Source organism: Panthera leo, chromosome B2 (assembly GCF_018350215.1).
Source record: "Panthera leo isolate Ple1 chromosome B2, P.leo_Ple1_pat1.1, whole genome shotgun sequence".
In the NCBI taxonomy this organism is placed as follows: domain Eukaryota; kingdom Metazoa; phylum Chordata; class Mammalia; order Carnivora; family Felidae; genus Panthera; species Panthera leo.
Window position 1 is genome coordinate 2913415 of NC_056683.1, and position 21863 is coordinate 2935277.

The window sequence follows — 21863 nt, forward strand, 5'->3', positions numbered from 1 at the left end:
AAAGAGGGCGGAGCCAGGTCATGTCTACCCCTCTTTCTACCGCGGGCTCCGTAGCCTGGAGTAGCTGCACGTTCTCCTTGCGTCAGTTCACAGAGAACAGAGCTGGCGTGATGAGATCTTGGGTCTGGAGAATTCCAATTCCCCTCTCTTTCCAAAAGTAGGATGGTGCTTTGCCTTTCTTTTTTTGGAAGGGTTTGAGGGCACCCTCATACGTACAGAGCATTAGCTTTTTGAAGGTAAGTTAAATTTTAGTCAAATGCTGAGACTGGATGGTGAGGGGCAGAAGGGGAGGCCTCGCATGTCTGTGCTCCGATTTATCCATGACCTGGGCTCGTTCGTGCTTTCTGACACGAAGATGCTGCACCACGTAAGCTGCAGTCCTCAACTTACCTCGTCAGGTGACTTCTGGTTGGGTTGAAATCAGTGTTGGGCACTGGATGGAGATTAGAGGAGAGAAGCCAGAGGGAAAGTATTACTCGCCACTGCTTGGTCTCAGCTGTATCTCCTCAGGGCATCAGATGCCTTCGAGGGCAAATCTGCGGGGGTTTCAAGTTCTCCCAGAGAGCCAGGCCTTTTAGCCTGTGTGGCTTCCTACATTGATAGTCTCTGTCCCATTGACCACATCAGCTCTTCCATCATTAACGGAATTTTACTATATTACTATATTTGCTATACAATTTACTATATTACATTTCTATACAAATTATTAAATTCTATTAAATTTACTATATTAAATTTCTCCACATTATTCCCCAGGATAGCACATACAGGTTCCTGGCTGATTCACAGCTCTCTACCGAGAGCTTTAAATTTTGGTTGTGGCATTTATATCCTTGATCTTTCTAGTGTTCATCTTTATCCAATGTCATATTTCCCTCCATGAGAAAACTATATTTTTTTCCTCGCTCCATTTACTAAATAGCCTGAACTGTCCTCTGCCCTGAATGCCGCCCCTCTCAATACACCAAATGCTGATCTCCTGAGCTCTCTGTCCTGTTTAACCAATTTGAGGTTCTATGCCAGTGTCTGTGATGTGACAATATATTCATTCCTGGAGTGTCTGATGAGTTCTGCAAGCTTTACAGGCGATCCTCTCCGCATTTGTAGTAAAAGTGGCCTTGCTATTATGGGCCCGATACACTTACATACAATTTTACAAAAAGCTCTTGGAAATCTTTTCAAGCTCTTGAAAAAATTGTTGGGATTAATATTAGAATAATGTGGAATTCATAGATCGCTTTAGGGAGAAATGCTATCCTTGAGATACTAAGTCCCCCTATCCACAAAATTATATACTTCCCATTTGTTTAGGTCTTTAATGTCTCTTTTGGAAACGAGGCTATGTTGACATTTTGCCGTTTCTAATATTTTTGGAAAGTTTGTATGTTTGTGTTATCACCATCATTATGTCATTTAACAGCTTTGTCCTCCTCTTTTTACAATTTCCTTCCATTTTTACTGGAGCCACAGTATCAGACGACTGTATACTCTCCCTTCCCTTTCCCCACAACCAAACTTCAGCAGTGCCTTTCCAGCTCTTAGTGTATACTCTGGCGCAGTCAACGGAGTTTATGCATAAATGCTTTATCTTTCATTCTTAATTGCAGCGGGTTAAATAGCACCCCCTGGAAATTTGTGTCTGTCCAGAACCTCAGAGCGCGACCTTACTTAGAAATAGGTCTTTGCAGATGTCATTAGTTAAATTAAGATCGGGTCATACTGGGCTGGGCTGGGCCCTACATCCAGTGGCTGGTGTCCCTATAAGAGAGGACCCACAGAGACACAGAGAGAGGCAGAGATTGGAACTTGGCAGCCAGAGGCCAAGGAGCAGGCAGGATGGCGCGGAGTCACAGGAGGCTGGGTAGAAGCCGGGAAAGAGTCTTCTCCAGAGCCCTCCTGGCGCTGGCATCTTGATCTCCCTCTGCTGGTCTCCAAAACTGAGAGGAACGCGTTTCTGTTGCCTTAAGCCAAACCCATTTGTAGAGGTTTGTTCCGAGGTCGTAGGACTCCCATTGCTTTTCTCTCCGGTCAGGACACACGTTCATTTCAGTCATGCTCATCCAGGAAGTGTGTCTTCGATTCTTTGCTCCCTGGAAATGCTACAAAGACCACCTGGGAAGCCCCCTCTGGCTCTGGGCTGGAATTTCACTGAGGAATATTCCTAACGGTGGGATTTCCACCGCTAAAAGGCTATTCACAAACAACCCACTCGATGCCAGCGCTGCAGAATCTGAGATTAGATTTTAAGAGTAAGCTCTTCTCCGTACTCCGTGTACAAATTCACGCACAACACAGACGATTCTCACCGTGGCGAACCGAAGCAGAGGAAGTGCGTCTAGCTCGGCGGTCCTGCTGTTAAGGAACATTTCTGTGCCAGAGTGATAATACTGTGCACGGCAACGTCTGATCTCCTGCGGACTGTCGTGTTTGCGTTTTCCAGGTCACACTGGGAAATCTGTTCTCTTGGATTTTATAACAAATCTTTCCTGTGAAGATGGGCGCATCTCTCAGGAATCCCGTGCGCAGGAAAGGGCAGGACCCAGCGTATGAATTCCTCTATAGGAGAACTTTCCGAGAACTAGCGCGTCCTCCTCGTTAGTATAGTGGTGAGTATCCCCGCCTGTCACGCGGGAGACCGGGGTTCGATTCCCCGACGGGGAGACAGCAGGGGCGGCTTTTGGCCTCGCCCTTTTGAGAGCAGCAAACTTCCGGGGTGGGCTGGGCTCCCGGGGGGCTTCCTGCTTGGATTCCACCTCTTGTTTTAAGGCAATTTCCGTGTGGGGGCTGATCGTTGCACCGGGCCGCTTTCCCTGGATGCGAAGTGCGCCCCGGAAATGCTCCCGGGTGTTGAGCTGAGAACTTTGAGCTGCAGACGTCGCAGGCGCGAGTGAGGTGTGTGTCCAGGCACGCGGGGCGGGGGGGCCGGGGGTGGGGGGGTGTTTGGGCGGAAAGGGACGGGCACCTGCCGGGACAGGTGAGGCGACGGAGGGGCCTCCCCGGAGCATCCAGGGCGTAGGGCCCGCGCTCGGGGACGAGGAGCAGGTGGAGTCGAAGGGGCAGGTGAACGCGCCTGCGAACCGGTGGCGCACGGGCTCAAGCCCAGGTTTGCCGGTGGCGGGACTCGAACTCCCGGTTCCCTGCAGCAGCCGGAACCTGGGCCGCGGCAGGCAAGGATTGGGGTGCCTGGGGCCACCCCCTTACCTGCCCCGGAATTATGTGTCCGTTGGTCTCAGCGCTGGGCAATAAAACACCTGATCAAAATCGCTTTCCGACCGGATAGATTAGAAAAAAGAAAAACGGAAAGTCTACACGAAGTAGCAATTCCCAGCTTTCACACACAGTATCCACCAGGTGAAAACCTTGACTTTTTAATCAAAACTCCATCTAAGGACTTACCAAAGCCTATGGCACCCTACAGAGAACAAATGGAAAGAACCTCCTTTCCAGAGCTTCTACACATGATTTAAACCCCAGGAGAAGGGGAGTAGCTTTCCCTTTTTAAAGATTTTGAATGTAATCTCCATACCGACATGGGGCTCGAGCGCACAACCGGGAGACCGAGAGTCGCACTCCCTACCAACCCAGCCGGCCGGGCACCCTGGGAGGGGCAGCTTTTCCAACGAAAGCACAAAGCGGATGGCGAACACGATTTCGGGATGTGTCTGGATTTCAGTTCTTCACCTCCGTGTTGCAGAGCGGGGCAGTAGCCGTGCACTGGCGTCTGCTGAACAAGCTGGGGGACGCCCAGGGATCAAAGCGACCACAATGGTACCCGGACAGGGTCTAATCAAACTGCACCCCGCCTTCTAGACAGTCACCCCCACGTTGTGCAAGGGAATTTTAAAAGGGCACATCTCATAGCAATTCACTCAAAAGTTTTTTGTTGTCTTTCTTCCTATCGCCCACAATTCTACATTCCCTTGCAAAATCTAGGAGTGGCTTAGTTCGCTCTTAGGAATAATTAAATGAGGCTAGATTGGGGCTTCACGTGGGCAAAGACAACGAGTTCATGTGGACCACGTGCAGGTTCCCCTTCCACATGTGGCTGGGGGGAAAAAAAGCTCAACTGCCGCCTGAACAGGGACTTGAACCCTGGACCCTCAGATTAAAAGTCTGATGCTCTACCGACTGAGCTACCCAGGCCCTGGAAAGGCAGTGCTAACTTGTCTTATAAATAACTAAATTCCGTGCAGAATTCGAACTACCAGGAAGAGAAGTGACCTAAGGTTCCAGGAACTACCAGGGCCCCCCAAAGTGTGGCTCACCGACCCGGGTCATCTCATCCTTAAGCAGACCGTGTAACCGCCACCCTGGACATTCTTTAAAGAGCCGGTTAACGCGCACAGCTACAGGGAGAGTGAAGGTTCTTCCTGGACCCAATTATTGCCGAAGGGGACTCGCGGTTTGGGGCAGAAGGACCCTCGGACACACTATTTCCTCCTCAGGTGCTTGCGGAGCGGACGCGCGGGCTCCCTCCCCTACCAGTGGGGGAAACCGGGACGAGGCTTTTTTAGGAACTGGAACGACTGAAGGGCATCCTCAAGAGAACGCAGGGAAGATGGAGAGGAGGAGGGTTTGACCCTGACACAACGCAGGGGGATTGAGCCTGGCTGTCCCCTGCGGGACTGTCCCCGTAGTTTCGGAAATGGAGGGTCTGGGTTCTTTAGGGCCGGGGGGTGGGGGTGGGGGTGCAGGGCCGCCTCCAGCTTTGTCCCTCACGTTGCATCGCGAGCCCCAACTCATCCCAAGACAGGAGTGAGCGGCGGGTGAGGAAACAGTGCTCGTGGTTCGTGATTTAGCGGCTCGCGAGCACCTGCAGAGAGGACGGGGGGGGGGGGGGGGGGGGGCGAGGGACAAATTCCCACCCACCCAAAGGAGGCGGCAGCGCCAGCCCCGGACTACTCACCTACTTCGAGTCAATACTTCCGTTATCATTAATTTAAGGCATTATGTTTGGGCTTTTCAATTCATGAAGACAAATGCCACTTTGACCGAATATGAGGAAAATCGTGCGTCAAGTTCATGCAGTACCCACGATGCCAACTCCTACGAAGTCGTGTGTACGTGCTATTTTGTTACAGAAATGACACCGAATTTCAGGCATTAAAACTAACGCGACAAACCTATGCCTGGGGGAATAACATTTAATCATTTCGACTTGACCGAAAAAAACAATCCAGCCGCCGCTGACTCTTAGGAGGACACTTCCAGGTGGGCCGGGGCAGGGGGCGCTAAGCCCCGCTCTCCGGGTCTCGCGGCACCTGTTACCTTCTGAACTTAACCGTGGGGGGAGGGGCGTGAGCCCCGCGGGAAGCCGGGGGAGGAGGGCTCTGCGGCCCACGCTTTCCCCACCCCCACCCGGCGGGGCGAGGGCGTCCCCCGGGTCCCCCTGGGTGTCCCCGGGTCCCGGCTCCGGCTCCGCGCGCCTCAGCCCCCGGCTTCCGGCAAACTCACCTTTCGCCTCCGGCATCGCGCAGGCGCAGTGGGCTGGCGCTCGCCGCTCGGAGTCCGGTTCCCTCTGTTGCGTTTACGAGCCGGTTAGCGGCCTGCCCTTCGCGGGTGTCAGGATGGCCGAGTGGTCTAAGGCGCCAGACTCAAGCTTCGCTTCCCGCGCTCGGGGCTTCTGGTCTCCGCATGGAGGCGTGGGTTCGAATCCCACTTCTGACACGCTCCCGTTTTAGTTTCAAAGTCTGCAACTTTACGTAACCGCCGTTTTAGGCAGCAAGAGCGGATCTTCCCCTTTCTCCCTATTGCGGCCCGCACTTCACCCTTTTTAAGTCGGTGGGCTTGCATGTCTTTCTCCTCTGCAGGTGCTTCCTTCGTCCCTCCTTTCTGTTTCTTTCTTTCTCCTTCTGTGTGGCATCTCAGTAATACATCAGTATTAAAATGTAGGTCTTACAACATGGATGAGGTGAGGGTTCTAAGTTCCTGCCTCCAGTATTTGAACTGCTCTGTGACGGGCAGGGGCAGGGGCACCCTCCACCCCTCCACCCTTCTGCGTGTCCCTCCTCCCCACTGCCCTCGCCTCAGCCTCTTTTTCTTCTCCGACCTTCCTCTTTCCTCCCCTGCACACTTTCTCCCCATCACTTCTCCCTGATGGTCAGGGCGTGGGCTGTGGCGTGAAGAGTCTGGATGTGATGTATTCTGTGGCATCAGATCAGCGAGACATGAGAGGCAAAAGGGTTAGAACAGTGATCCTCAACCAGGGGTGATTGGCACCCGGTGCCACCCTCCGTGGACCCCCGGTAATGTCCGCAGATACATCTGATGCTGTATGTGTGTATATTTAAATACATACATATAGAGATATAGTAAGGTTCATTTAAAAGGCAGTATACAGGGGCGCCTGGGTGGCTCAGTTGGTCAGGCGACTGACTTCAGCTCAGGTCATGAACTCACACAGTTTGTGAGTTTGAGCCCCACGTTGGGCTCTGGGCTGACAGCTCAGAGCCTGGAGCCTGCTTCAGATCCTGTGTCTCCCTCTCTCTCTGCTCCTCCCCTGCTCACACCCTGTGTCCCTCTGTCTCTCAATAGTAAATAAACATTTAAAAAAAATTTTTTAAATAAAAAAAAGTATACAAATGATCAAAAATATGAGATAGTCATTTTTAATTGATTTATTTGTAGGAAAAGAATATACAATTGTGGGATGAAAATACGTGCAAAATAGCAAAATTTGATTTTTTTTTCCTGCAAAATTATCAAGTTATTTGTACCAAGTTAACCGAAGTTCTTTCTGAATCGCCAAAATATTCTGTTGCCTCTTTGTACTCCTGGTATATTTTTAAATAATTTGAAGACAATCTACATATTTTTAAGTTCCCAATAGTCACTGTTATTATTGCTGTGGATTTACATGTTATCTGTTAAAAAAAAAAAAACTATGCCTCATTTTTACAAAATTCTGACTTGTATTCATGTTTTGTCTCTCATGACAATTCCTCTTGACTTGATTTTCACAAATGTAGGCCCTAACTTCAGAATAGTAAAAACCACGAAGATGTCTTTTGTGCCTAACTCCTTCAGGTTTTCTAGAATGGCCTCCAACTGACAGAAAGATTTGTTCTTCCACTTTAAAAAGGAAGAATGATAGAAATAATTAGGTTTGCTTTGTCATTTTTCAGACTTGGACTCAGAAGTATTGTGAGAATTCTTTTATTTACCAAATTTAGGATTAAAAAAAAGACTAACACTGAAAAGAGAACAGTCTTCCTGGGTCAATTGTGTATGAGGGTGTATTTTTATTTCATAAAAATAAAGTAAAATACATAAATATAAATACATATCAATGATCTTTTATTTCTCAGCTTATAGAAAACGTAGTCATATTCAAACATAAAGATAGGTATAAAAATTGTGTATAAAGTGATTATCAGTCAGTCGGGGACAATTATAGTACATACACTTCACGATTAAAACAGAGGTCCTCAGTGTTTATGATAAGTTGCTACTCACAGGGGAATATTTAACTCCATGTCAGAAATTATTTGTTATACGATAAGGAAGGATCCCACTTACCTACCATCCGTTCTGCTCGTGCTGATTAACCCATACGTTAGCTAGAGCTGGAGTCTCACTACTATTCCAAAGAAAAATCGACTACACTCTTAAATGAGGATTCATACAAAAATGTTAAAGGTAAAGCCGAGGATGTTTCTGATGCTTATCTGACCTACCTAGTCTGTAATCCCCTCAAAACGATAAAGACACTGGGGTCAAGCCTCAAGACCCCTTTACACATTCAAAAATTAATTTTATTCCATTGTACCAAAAAAAGATATAAAAATGTTTATAAAAACAATGTATATAAAAGTGTGTGTGTGTGTATTATGTGAAATGTGTATAAAAATGTATATAAAAGGAATTTTCATATGGGGAGCCTGGCTGGCTCAGTCAGAAGAGCATGTAAGTCTTGATCTTGGGGTCGTGAGTTCAAGCCCCATGTTGGGTGTAGAGATTATTTTAAAAATAAAATCTTAAAAAAAAACAAAAACAAAAACAATTTTCATGTGGATCAAAGCTTTCTCTTGTCAAAAAGCCACAATTTTAGCAGAAGCACAAAATGTTGTTTGACTCTTATTTCCTACCTGGTAAAATCTGTATTACTTATTTAGTGATATACACTCAATTACCCAGAATTGTTACTAAAGAGCTTTGTAGGTTATTAATGCTTACTCAGATTCTCCACTGCCTGTATCATCCTTTTTTTCCCAGGTAAGACAGAGAGAATAAATGAAACTCTCAAACATAAGGGTGCCAAACTTTCAGAAATTCTTACACTTCCTTAGCTTGAAGTATTATTTTTGGCCTTACTAACAGTGAGAAAAACTCCCCCTGGGAGCCCTCTGACTTTCTGTCTATGAATCAGTGACTGAATATCAGGAGACTGAGAACGCTTTCTCTAGTCCTTACTACATCCGCACGTCGCAAGAGACCCACATAGAACCCAGTCTCACGTTCAACAGGTGCCAGCGGTGTTTCTACAACATCCTCGGTGAGTTTAAAATCCCACTCTGAAATCAAGAAATGGTCAGACTGGAAAAAAGAGAAGATCCAATCATTTGCTGTTTATGAAATAGGCATTTTACAAGAAAGACACCGAGAAGCTTGGAGAGCATGTCAATGACCTGTGAGGAAATGTATCCAGTGATTAGTAAATGCTCTCATTTTATTGTTTTTTGAACCCCCGACCTTGTAAGTTTACTGATAATGTATTTATTTATGTAGTAAGATAGGATCTACCTTGAATATTTCCTTCCCTCACACACAATTACACCGCTGCACCATCTGACCCAAGCCAGTTTCTAAGCCTGCTTCTTAACAGTTGGACCTTCATTTAATTACCTCGTTATAATTTTATATGAAATGTATTATTATATAGCCAAACACAAATATGATATACTGGAAGGGAAGTCAGGGCCGTCAAGAGTGACCGTATTTCTTTCACTTAGTACTATGTATTTGAAATGTAACTTACAGATCAGCACATCTGGACGGTATATGGCAGATGCCTTTCAAATGGATGCGAATGAGGATGTTTGCCTCAGGAACTAAAATGGCACCTTCTTAGAAGCATTTTTTAAAAAGGTAAAATATGGTAGATACACCCTATGAGATATTGCTCAGCATTTAAATGATGTATAAAGAAAGTAATGATTGTTATGGAAGAAAGTCAGGGGCGCCTGGGTAGCTCAGTTGGTTAAGTGTCTGACTTCAGCTCAGGTCATGATCTCACAGTTTGTGAGTTCAAGACCCGCATCGGGCTCTATGCTGACAGCTCAGAGCCTGGAGCCTGCTTCAGATTTTGTGTCTCCCTCTCTCTCTGCCCCTACCCCACTCACATTCTGTTTCCCTCCCAAAAATAAATAAACATTTTTTAAAAAACCCAATTTATAAAAAAAGAAAAAGTCAGAAGTGGAATGATATGTATACCAAGTACGATTTTGTCATATGGAAAGGATATGCACAAAATATTACATATTCTGTAAGAAAACATGTAATGTTTTAATGTAATAGCAATGTAAACAGTTAATACATTAAAACGGTTTCCTATGAAGAAAAATGATATAGGGAATAGAATATGCAGATAAAAAGAAATCAATCAATTGATTAAGAGGGTCCTTAAACAGCCCCATGCATAAATCAAATAATCTAAAAATCTAAGAAAACTACTATGAAATGGTGAAAGTAATTGGTGATCTCTGTGGTGTGTTATTTTTTTTTTTTTTAATGAAAATTTTACTTCCACCCATGAAGGATTAACCACTAGGGGAGTTGTCCTCTGGCTATACAAAAATTAGAAAACCAGGAAATAAATCTATGAAATAACCATTAGAGAAAAGATGTCAGGAAGCAGGAAGTGTAGGACTGAGATCCTTGAGGGAAGGCAAAGAGAAAAGGTGAGTCTGTGACTGTGCTGGTCAGGAGACTTTTAAAGAAGAAAAAGACAGTGGTATTTAGCATACTAAGTATCAAGACTTAGTAGAAAACTCATTTAATTAAGGGCATGCATTTTGGCGCAGGGATTAACAGATAAGACATGCAATGGCATGGAGAATTCAGAAATCATCCATGTGTGGATTTAATATTAGACAAAAGTGGCATTGCAGCTATAGTAAGAACATGGTAATTTACTGAGAAATCTATGCAGGAATGAACAGGGGTCAGAGGCTGTGAAACTACCACCTCATTTCATTGCCTGGCCTGCTGGACATGCGATGTATATCATGGTATGAGGAGTGTGTAATCGGCAATATTCTGTAGGAGGTTAATTATTACCCTAGCTGACAGCAGTGAAACGTGCATCATGGCCAAATTGTGCAAGTTGAAGAGCAGAAAACCCACCATGTCACAAGAGGTGGTTCAAGAAAATGCTTTATTGGAAGATAAATGAGCCCATGCTCAACAAGCAAAGGTAGAGATCAAACAGTTCTCCCTTTTCAGTGCCTGGAAGCATGCCAGATGCAGGCTTTGCTGGGAATTCAGTGGGTCTGTGGTCCTGTTTCCCTAATGGCAAACACAAGACCCCCCCCAGGGGCCTTCAGTAAGGGGAGGGCTGGCCGCAGGATGCCTTGCAACCTGGACTCAAGATGTGAGGTGTTTACGATACAATTGTACACCCCCTGCTATGGAATATTACATAGCTTATATAAAGAACACAACAACACTACATATGTGAGATGATATTACACACGAAAGACGGGCGCAGAGATCCATATGACTATATATAAATATATAAATCTTATATAATATAGATATATTGTATAATACATGTTTATATAACGTACACATGCATGTATAACTTCTGGAAGGATACTCAAAAGTAAACGCCAGTGGAGAGAATGAAGGAAGTAGTGTTCGAGGATGGAGAGCAGGTGTATTTTTCCGCTCTATCTCCATTTCCACAGTTAACGGAGGGGGGGGATAATTGCTACTGATCTCACCCACCATTCATTTAAAAGCAAACTGAATTTTGGTTAAGTTTCCGGAGCTGGAACTTGGGTGCTTCCAAGAAGCGCTTTGGGAGCGCCGTGGGGGAAGGGGGGAGTGCAGACCCGGGCTGCGCGTCAGCAGCTGCAAACCCCCCGCGTCTTCAATGTTCTGGAAGGAGCAGCGTGGAACCCCCGCCCGCGACCCTCCAGCCAAGACCGGGAAAACAGCACGTTGGAAGCCGTTTCTCATGACAGAGAAATAGCAGCATTTATGCCAAGGTTGAACCTTCGCTACAAGCGTCCATTCCCTTTCGCTCTGTTTGGTCACTGAGCCCCTGTAGACACGAGTGGGATTGCTCATGACGAAGCTGCGGGGACCCAACACCACAAAGTTGAAACCAAGTGGCCACTGAGTGGCAAAACGCTTCCGACTCTGGCGGGACTCGAACCCGCAACCTTTGAATTCCTCCACCGCCCGCGCTAGAAGTCCAATGCGCTATCCATTGCGCCACAGAGCCTGCGGGGAGGCGCGCCGGGCCCGAGCCCTAAGGTCGTCTACTGTGCATTTGGTCAGCAATACAGTATTTTTCTGGACATTTATTCCGTTCCAGTCACCGCGAAAAGTGCAAGAAACACAAAAACAAGACAGTGCGAGGGACACACAGTACCCGACGCGGGTGTTTCTGATCCTTCCAGCGACCATTCTCATCTGTCCCTACGAGATGAGGAACAGTTTGATCAAAGCTCAAAACCCCAGGCCATTTGCAACTCTGTGGACGGAACTGGACGGTATTATGCTAAGCGAAGTTAGTCAGAGAAGGACATATGTCATGACTTCACTCATCTGAGGACTTGAAGACACAGAGCAGGTGAACACAAGGGAAGGGAAGCAAAAATAATATAAAAACAGGGAGGGGGGACAAAACATAAGAGACTCCTAAATATGGAGAATAGATGGTTACTGGAGGGATTGTGGGTGGGGGGTGGGCTAAATGGGTAAAGGGCATCAAGGAGGGCACTTGCTGGGATGAGCACTGGGTGTTACACATAGGGGATGAATCACTGTACTCTACCCCTGAAATCATTGTTGCACTATATGCTAACCGACTTGGATGTAAAGGAAAAAGTAAATAAATAATCAAATAAATAAATACATAAACACACAGATGTCATTTCAGCCGCATGATGCACGGATGTGCTCCCGGCCGCTGGCTCCGCGAATACAGAACGGGGGGGGGGGGGGGGGGGGGGGAGGGCTCCCGGCACGTGGCCTGGGCAGCCGGGGCTAACCCGTCCCCACCCCCCTCTCTCCTCCTCGCCGCCCTCACCCCGTCCCCTCCGGCCCCGGTCGCGGAGGCGCTCCCTGGCACCTGTGCTGTTCACCAGGACGGTGGCTTCCGCGCGCGGCCTGGTCCCGGGACTCGCGGAGCAAAGCACCGCACCGCCACGCAGGCCCGCGGAGCTTTGAGCGCATCCAGGCAGCTTGGGAAATACTGCAGGTTCCCAACTCGGTAATTTTCTTTGCTGCCTCTCTCCGGTGCGACCGGGCGGTCCAGCCGCCCCCGCTCCTTCGGCGACCCTCGGTCCAGTGGGTTCGTCGAAGGGGCGGGTTACAGGTGCGGCCAGTCCGGGATCTGCGGGCGCGAACGCGCGCGCTGCGGTGATCTGCGCATCGGGAGGGGGCTGTCGGAAGAAGAGGGGACATCTCAGCTGTTCCCACTGGGCCACGACGTGATGCGCGGCGACCCGGACAGCGGGGGTCCAGCCCCGACCCGCAGGCGGAGCGCGCACACGTGGAGGTCAGGGGCCCCAGGGCCCTGCACGCGCGCGCACGCGGGGGCCGTCAGTCCCCAGCCCCACCCCCACGTCCGGGCCGCACCCGGAAAGCACAAAACGAGCTCCGAGGCTTGCAGGGCAAAACCCGAGCTCCCAACCCAGCGTCTGCGAAAGTGCAAAGCGGACAGGACGAGAGTGTTGGACGCGAGCGGGAGGCTAAGCCGGGTGGAACGTTCTCAGCGCCAGAGGAGATGGGTCGTCCTATTTCCTGAGGGTCATTCCTGCGTGTCCGCTTACAAGATGAAATTCTTTTCTGACCGTGGGGTATCCGAGATGGGCACGAAGCACAAGTCAGTTGGGAAGATGAGATCCGGGAATCCGGAGATCTAACTAAGCACGCCTTAGGCTACTTAACTAGATACTTAAACCCACACGCTGTGCTTCGCAGAGAATGTTAAAGTTTTCAAATGAAAGGAAGTCTTTCCGGGTGGACAGCGGTAAAAATATATTTGTCGTTACTTTGTGTCTGCCATCAACAGAATGCTCAGTTGCAAGGGCTCCTTCGCAGAAAATAAGATGCGTAGACTGCAGAGCAGTTAAACATTCCCAGCTGCTCGAGTGGCACATATCTGCAGCAAGCCCCCAAATTAGGGGTCTGTGGAATGAAATAGTCTTCCGGACAAAACTTATCTTAATCCCTCTTGCCTCAGCAGTCTTAGCACCCCATCTGAGAACGCGTTTTCAAGTAAATAATTTGAGGCAGAGACGGTGCCTAAACATGATTTTCATTATACGTTACAAAGTCCTCTAGGCCACTTATCCATCGTGGGCTACGCGATGCACCCACGTTCTCCTAATACTTTGTGGGCCTTTCCCGTATATGTCACGTGAAATCCCAACAGCGAAGTGCAAGGAAAGACCCTGTGATGTTTGGCACAGCTGTGACGGCCTCCCCCTGTGTCTTCCGACCTGTGCTGTCCATCCTGGGCGAACTAGGGTCTCCTGGAAACCCATCTGTCTCAGACCACAGATTGTGAGTGAGAGCAGAGTTTGCTCCCGTCGGAGAATTCCCTCTCCTACGATTGCTGAGCCTGTGAATGGAGGGAGGCACTGGGCGGGGACCAGGACGAAACCCCCCGCCATCCCCGTTCACAAGGAAGGATATTCTTTTTTTTTTTTTTTTTTTTTTTTCGGTGGCTCAGAAACTTGGTGTGCTGCTTCCAGACGGCTGTGATGACCGACTGAATGACAACGGGCATCTTTAAGAACCAAGTTTGTTTTTCCCAGCAGCTTGGTATACACACACTTTACAGCCACCCCTGCTCATGTCCCCGTTATCGACGATGGGTGATCCACCCTCCCGGACCTGAGCTCTGGAAAAGCTGATGCCGTTGGTCGCGCGCATGGTCATCCTCGGCCCTTTCCCGACAGCAGACGTTTGGGCTACCTTCCCTGAACCCCTGATCCCCACACCCTCAGTAAACATCTTGGGTGCTGGACCCGCGTCGCTCGCCCCGGCTCACCCCTCCACAGCCAGTCAGCAGAATTTCACGCCGTCTAGCCGCCCTCATAGCTAGTGGAATGTTAACTCCTAATGCGAGCGCGTGGTAGGCGGGCGGCTGGCCACTGGGCCAAGGTGTGCTTGGCAGTGAGTGTGACAGAGGCCTGGTGTGGGGGGCATGGGCACACACCGAGTTTTGCAACCATTTCCTGGCTGAGGCAAGGCGTCTTCCTCACAGATTAAAGAATGCGTCCCTAGTAAATCCAGAACCAATCGAGGCTGGTGAGTCGGAGCTTGCCCATGGTGCATTCTCCCCCCCCCCCCCACCCGCTGACCTGCGAGGACACGTGGGGTCACTTCCAGATCTGGAGCTCCGCAGGCAGGGGGGCTGGAACCGGGGCGCCAATGCAGGGGGTGGGGGGAGGAGCGGGCAGGGAGGGGACCCACGTGTGTGACCCTCACAGCTGACACCTAACTGGGGCTCCTTAGAGGGCACCACACTGGCTGCCCGGCCGCCGGCCAATGGGCCCAGGGACACTTGCGGGGATGCTGGCTGAGGCCGTGGGGAGCTGGGCAGCCCCCTCACAGCTGCAGGGGGGACCCCGGGACCGCCGCCACCGGCTCAGGAGCGTCCACGCCTCCGGCCTCCGCGCGGGACGCGAGCGCGGGTCCAGGAGGCGCCTCGGCGTCGGGGAGGCCGCGGCCCAGACGCAGACGCGCAAATCCGGAGGACACGGTGTCCAAGGAGCCGCACTGCGCGCCTCGCGGTGGCGCACGCAGCGAAAGGCCAGGCAGGAACTCGTGAGTCCTGGGCAGAATTGAGCTGTATTATAGACGGGGCGGTTCTGGGCTCGGGGGCGCATGTGGTTCCCTCGAGCAGGGTGTCCAGGCGGCGTCCTTTCCAGGCTCCGGGTTCAGGCTCGCAATCCTGGGAACAGAAGGGCCCTTGCGGGGGCGCGAGCAAGTAACAGATGCGTCCGATTTTCAGATTCCAAGGCAAAGGTGTCCTCCAGCCCTTGTACGGGACACTCGTGTGGCGATCGACGCCCAGGGCTCCTGCCTCTGCGCTGCCCTCGTGTTCTCACAAGGTCGTGTTCTCCCCGCGAGCGCAGCACCCGGGACACGCGTTTCGGCTGATTTAAGCTTGATAACGCTTGAATCGGTCATCCGTTTTGCAGGACACTGTCCCGCGGAACGAGCCCCACCTGAAGAAGAACGTTTTGTGCGCAAAAGCAGAATATTGAATATCGAATTCTTTCACTTTAATAAACTTTTCCCCTTGTGTTACAGAGAAAGAAAAGAAAGAAAGAAAGAAAAGAAAAATGAAAAGAAAAGAAGAAGAAAGAAAGAAAAAAGAAAGGAAGGAAGAAAGAAAGAAAAGAAAAGAAAAGAAAAATGAAAAGAAAAGAAAAGAAAAAGAAGAAAGAAAGAGAAAAGAAAGAAAGGAAGAAAGAAAGAAAAAAAGAAAGGGAAGGAATGGGGGTTGGGGGTGAGGGAAAGAAGTTATACCCAAGTCCTGCTGGTTTCTGGGAGGTAAGCTTGTGGGTTGTTTTCTCCACCTCCCTCACCCCGTGTGAGACAGCCATCACAGATTTTCTTTTTTTTTTTCCTTATTTATTTATTTTTAATATGAAATTTATTGTCAAATTGGTTTCCATACATCACAGATTTTCCAATCAAGGAGGAGAAACATCTATTTTCCTGGGCACCGAAAGAGGAACTCTAAGTATAGACTCGAGGACTTTGGTGTTGAATGTTTCCCAGCAGTTCCCGGTTCAATCATCTGTCTTTTCCAATGCCCGTCACTATTTCTGAGTTTGTTCTTGACTAATTGAATTCCTGGGGGCCTCTCTACCTCTCTGACCTGCTGATTTAATTAGACCTTAAGAATTATTTCGTGTGCATACTTTGGTGAAGGACTCTTTGGGGGTTATTATATTAATAACAAAAAAATATGAGACTTTAAAAAATGTTTTAGGAAAGCTCAAGACAACGGTCTGCCACCCCCCCCCCCAAATATTCTTATGGGGAGACGCAGAAAATAAAGATGGAAAATATGTCTCACAGTCTTTTAAAGCAAATAGCTGGGAATTTCCCCAAGATTGCCAGTGATGCGTGCTTACTTAACCAGGACCATATGCCTTCTGGTTATTAGTGACAGCACAGTTTATCTTTTCTGGATATAAATAGAAGGAAAATATTTTATCTTTGATTAGATCTAGCCCTCTCCATTGCCAGTGGCATCTGAATTGACCTCTATTTAAATAACACGTTGTTACTTCTGATTAAATACAATGTATTAAATCCAAGCAGTTACCTCAGCTTTCTCAAGACGCATCAAATCCTTCACCTGTCGCCTCTTACCCACTGGTCATAAAATGGGGACCGATCTACCTGGCACCCACACTCAAGCATTTTGTTCTGAATCGTCCCTGGGGAACATCTGGAAATCCTGCCGAAGGAAGCAGTGCGTTGCAAAAGTGAACAGGAGAGCAGGAAACTGTCGTGTTGGTTCCATTTTGCACTGGCAAAAACCAAACCACACCAGCTAATCCATTTCTTCAGAAAGCAGCCAGGATCTCAGGGGAAATGAAACTCCTGGACCGTCTATACCTATAGGTTTCTTCTAATCCGCGTGGAAAGTGATAGCGCATTGGTATTTGCCAAGCACTTTCCCGAACGCCGCGAGATGAGTATGTTAGGTGTCAGCCTCGGAGCTTGGGGACCCCGAGTGAGGGGACCCAGGGCGGTTTTCAGCGTCGCGCCTCTCTCCCTGCACCTTGCCCAGCTTCCTAGACACGCTTTTGTCTACACAGGCATCCTACCTGTAAACCTACCACGTTTCCTCCTAGAATTTGAAGAAGCCCGGCTCGTGCCTGTAGTCGTGGCCGAGTGGTTAAGGCGATGGACTAGAAATCCATTGGGGTCTCCCCGCGCAGGTTCGAATCCTGCCGACTACGAGTGAGCTTTTGCCCCGCGATTCGCGGAGAGGCCGCCCTCACCGTTCTCCCCAGTCTGATCCCACCTGTAGGGGGTGCGCGTTCCTGGCGCGGACGCGTCTCGGGCCTGGCGAAAACCCACCGCCTCCGCCCTTCCCAAGTGCCGCCCAGCCGGCTCGTTGCCGCAGAAAGTTCGCGGGAACAGGCCTGTGCCTGGCGACGTGCAAAAGCTAAGAGTACTTTCGAATTTTCTCTCCCCCAAACTCTGCTCCAGGCAAGCTATGTCCCAAAGAGACCATTGGGTGAAGGGTATTTAGTCTGCCACAAGAGGCTATTTTTATGATATTTTAAAAATTTATTGAAGGGTAAAATGGACTTTTTGAAAGCATATGCACACGTTTGTGTAATCAGCTACCGTAATCAGGATCCAGGAGGTTTTATCAATCCAGAAACTGCCTTGTGTTCCCCTTTCTAGACACCTCCCAGCCCCGCAGGCAACAGCCCATACCCACACACGTTTTCTGTCCCTGTAGTTTGGCCTTTCTGAGAATGTGATAGAAATTGAACACGATTTTTATACGGGTGGAAATGCAAAATGGCAATTTCATATACAATAAAACAGGAAAATGCTGTATGATTCGTCCACTGCACTCTCATTCCCGGAGAGATGGAAACTTGTGTTTGCACAAAAACCTATAGATGAAGGACCACAGGGGTCTTCTTTGCAATAGCCGAAAACTGAACACCACCAAAGTGTCCTTCAGCAGGTGCGTGACGACACAAAGTGTGCCGATCGGAACTCTGGGCAGGAAAGAGTGGAGGGCACTAGTGACGAATCAACACTTTGGAAGCGGTTCAGGGGGGCACTAGGCTCAGGGAAAGAAGTGATCCTGATGGGTCGCCCAGTGCATGAGTCCAACTATGTGACTCTACCGAGTGACAAAATGTAGAGATTAGAACAGAGTAGCGGTTGCCAGAGGTTTCCGGATGGTGGGAACAGGGTGTGAGCGTGATTGGAAGGGGCGGGTGGAGATGATCCCAGCGACGTTCTGTGGTGTATCTGTTGCAGGAATGCGCACAGTGTGTAACGTTTTGAGATTGGATGCTTTCACCAGAGACAGGATTGCATACAAACACTGAGCCAATATTAATCTCCTGCTTTTAATATGGTACTTTGATTATGTCACAAGTAACCCATCAGGGAAATGGGTGAAGGAACCATGGGGTACGTGGAACCTCTCTGTACTATATTTGCAACTTGCTATGTATCTGCAACCATTAAAAACAGAAGCTTTTTAAAGTTAAAAACATGAACAGGGACTGTATTTTATCAAACACTCTCTACACGTGTATTTTGATGACTGTATAATTATTCTTTTACTTATTAATATTATCAATGCAAAAGATTTACTTTTATAGACTGCGTTTTGAATGTTAAATCAGATTGCATTTCTGAAATAAATCACAAAATCAATACAAAATTGAAACTCTGTGAGGCAATACGTACACATCAACCCCGTACATATCAAATTATTCCGCCTTGTGCCTTAAACTTACACAGCATTAGATGTCAGTTAGATCTCAACGAGGCTGGAAAAAATTAAAAATACAATGGCCATATGACCCAGCGATTGTACTTCTGTGTATGCACCCAAAAGAATCGAAAGCATAGTCTCGAACAGATATTTGTACACTCATTATTCACAACAGTCAAAAGGTAGAAACAGCTCAAGTGTCCATCAGTGGGCGAGTGCTTAAACAAAATGGGGTCTATGCATGTGATGGGGTATTATCCAGCCTGAGAAAGGAATGAAATTCTGATGCACTCGTCAACGCGGATGGAGCTTGGAGACACCGTGCTGAGCGAAATGTGCCACAAAAGGACAAAAACGGATTCCACTTCCATGAGATACCTCGAGTGAACCCATATAGACAGAAAGTGATGCGGTGGTTTCCAGGGCCCGGGCGGAGGGGGATATAGGGAAGTACTGACTAGTGGGTACAGAATTTCAGCTTGAGAAAAGGTGAATAAAGTTCAGGAGAGACGTGGGAAGGGCTGCAGGACAAGGGGAACGTGCGTGATGCTACTGAACTGTGCACTGAAAAATGGTAAAACGGTCAGTTTTTGTGTTGTGTGTATTTTATCACAAGAAAAATATCAAAAAAAAAAAAAAAGAAAAAGAAAAAAGATTACCACTTTTGTTGGCTTTGTTGAGAGTCCCCATTTTGTACTTACTTTCTATTGCATTGTCTGCTCTTTGCTTCATTGTTTCCTTCCCTGAAGCTTCTTTGGAAAGAAATTAGTGGTTGATTCCCAGTTTCATGTGCTGAATGCTTAGATCATTACCTTTAAGTGTTTATTTTATTTATATATATGTACACAAGGGGGTCCCTTTATATACACTTCTAGCCGCACAGTATGTGTTCAGATATGCACTGTTTTTATCATTTATTTCAAAATAGTTCCTAATTTCATTTGGGATCTATCCTTTGAACCATAGGTTATTTAGAAGCACATTTAGTATTTTGTAAACAAATACAATTTTTCATTTTCAGGTTTTGATTTCTGGTATAATTTTCTTGCCGTGAAATAATAGCATGTATCCAGCCCTGTTATGGTTTTGGAGCCTTGCTTTGTGGCCTGGTAAAATGTCAAATTTGAGATCATTTCATCTGTGTCTGAAAAAGTTTGAGTCCTGGAGTTGATGTGTGCCCCATTCTCTCTATATTATATGTTATATGAATAACAGTATTATGAATTATGGTTACTTTTTCCATTTATGTTTTCTATTAGCTTTTCAGAGAGGTGTATTGTGTGAAAATACCCCACTATGATTGTGGTTGTATCGGTGTCTCTTTTTACTTCCGTCACTACCTGGAATTTTTTCTCCATTTGTCAATCTTCCAGAAGCAAGACCTCTGGATAAAGCATGGCTAATGAAATAGCTATGACTTGGAAATACAAGGCATTACCTCCAAGTGCAACAAGGAAAGCCTAGGGGGAAAAAAATGTGTTCCTACAAGCTTCAGCATATCTATTGAGACTTAGGAGACACTTTATTAGAGACACTTTTACATGTTTCCTTTGCCAAAAGAAATGAAAATGTAATTCAGATATAACTGTTCTCATGCGAAACTCAAGGTAAAGGTTGAACAGAAGCTGCGGGAGAGATTCTGATCTTCCTCTGCTTAGAAAGGAACCTGGTCCTATCCCCAGGGCCTGACCCAGATTTGTGTAACTCTGGTCTCCTAAATCAGCTTGGTCAGGAAGCCACATCCCATAACCACCCTGAGACGAGGGAGACAATCAGAACCAGTTTGATGAGCTTCTTAGCTTCAGGCCTGGGTGCTCCTTGGGCAGTTTCGAGGTTAATGAATCATGCAGCCTGAACTTGCAGAGGCTGTTTCTCTAGGAGCTTTATGTTTGATTTTACTGGAGTGATTTCATTTCTTAAGAGTTACCGGTGGGCTCTATGAGATGCAGGAAAAACCTAGACGCGGGGGATTCTTAGTTTGGGGCACAGACTCGGGTAATTTTGTGAACTCGCTGGGTGGTCTGTGGTCTGCACTCGCGGGGTGCTGGTGTCCAGGTTCCTCTGTGTGTGACGGGCTGACACTTCCATTCCTTATGCCATGGGGTGCTTTGCTTCACCCACAAAGGTTCTGGAAGTCTCCCTGGTAATTTCACAGTCCATTACAAAGAGACAGAAGAAATTGCCAGCTTTGTTTTCTTGTTTTCAGACATGCACGAAATGCCTCTCGATGGCCACGAGGCCCAGCGCCTTCTTTCTGACCAGTATAAGCATCTCCCCTGAGCGGGCTCAGCACCTCTTTCCCTCATGACAGTGGGAGCTCCTGGGCTCGCTGGCTTTGCTCTTGTTGGGTTTTCCTGTTCACACCCCGGTGCGTGTACGTGCCTCTGAAAGTGAACAGCACGGAGGCTCGTTTGAGCCAAAATTCTAAGTCCGTTGTGGAACTTACTCTTTATTTTCCCTTTTCTGTTTTACCGTCTTGTGGCTGCCAAAGACAAACCGTTCTGCTTTTGTAATCGGGACCCATGCACTGAACTCTTATTGTGCACTTTTTCTATGGACGGTCAGTCTGCACAGTAGGTTATCAATTCTTGTGCAAACCAGTATTTTCCATTTTTGTTTGTATTTGAGCTTCCCATCTTGTCCGAGCCGTTGGACAAGCTACAAGCTTGTCAGCTGCCAGCTACAAGCGCTTCTCCACTTGATCCCCAGTTATGGAACATCCTTCCCAGCAGAGAGCCCCTGTCTTATTCACCTCTACACCTCCAGCGCCTGACCTTCCAGAGTCCAATAAAACTGTTGAATGGTCTTGGGAAAAGGTGCTGATGACTTTTTTCTACAATAAGAACTTTAAAAAACGTATCTTTCTGTTTCAATCCTTTGATTTGGTCCTGTTCTAACTTCTTCTTTTCCCCGTTCTTCACTCCTGCTTTTCGGATATGTACATATATAGGCCCCGGACCAAGAAGTGACTCTCCAGGGGACGTGGGCTAACCCCCAAGCCCGAGAGGGAGGAGAGGTTTCGCTCTGCATTTTGCAAGCTTAGCTCTGCATTTCCTTTAAGATTATTTTCTGTGGCGGTGTTTCTGCACCTGCTCCTGTGAGCTGCAGGGTGACACCTTCCTCCCGCGCCGGAGGTGGCCGCAGACGTGTGGGTGAGCAGGACCCAGATTCCGGAACCGGG

General features: G+C 47.9%; 5 non-coding genes across 5 annotated transcripts; 3 read left to right on the plus strand and 2 right to left on the minus strand.

The window, feature by feature from the left end:
- The first annotated feature begins 2589 nt into the window (after nt 1-2589).
- TRNAD-GUC lies at nt 2590-2661 on the plus strand. The gene has a single exon. It is a non-coding gene; the product is annotated as a tRNA-Asp (tRNA).
- A 1409-nt stretch (nt 2662-4070) lies between these two features.
- Nucleotides 4071-4143, minus strand: TRNAK-UUU. Its single transcript has one exon. It is a non-coding gene; the product is annotated as a tRNA-Lys (tRNA).
- Nucleotides 4144-5561: 1418 nt separating this feature from the next.
- On the plus strand, nt 5562-5667 carry TRNAL-CAA. The gene is made up of 2 exons: nt 5562-5599; nt 5622-5667. It is a non-coding gene; the product is annotated as a tRNA-Leu (tRNA).
- A 5692-nt stretch (nt 5668-11359) lies between these two features.
- On the minus strand, nt 11360-11449 carry TRNAR-UCU. The gene is given in 2 exon segments: nt 11360-11395; nt 11413-11449. It is a non-coding gene; the product is annotated as a tRNA-Arg (tRNA).
- Nucleotides 11450-17086: 5637 nt separating this feature from the next.
- TRNAS-AGA lies at nt 17087-17168 on the plus strand. Its single transcript has one exon. It is a non-coding gene; the product is annotated as a tRNA-Ser (tRNA).
- The last annotated feature ends 4695 nt before the right edge of the window (nt 17169-21863 follow it).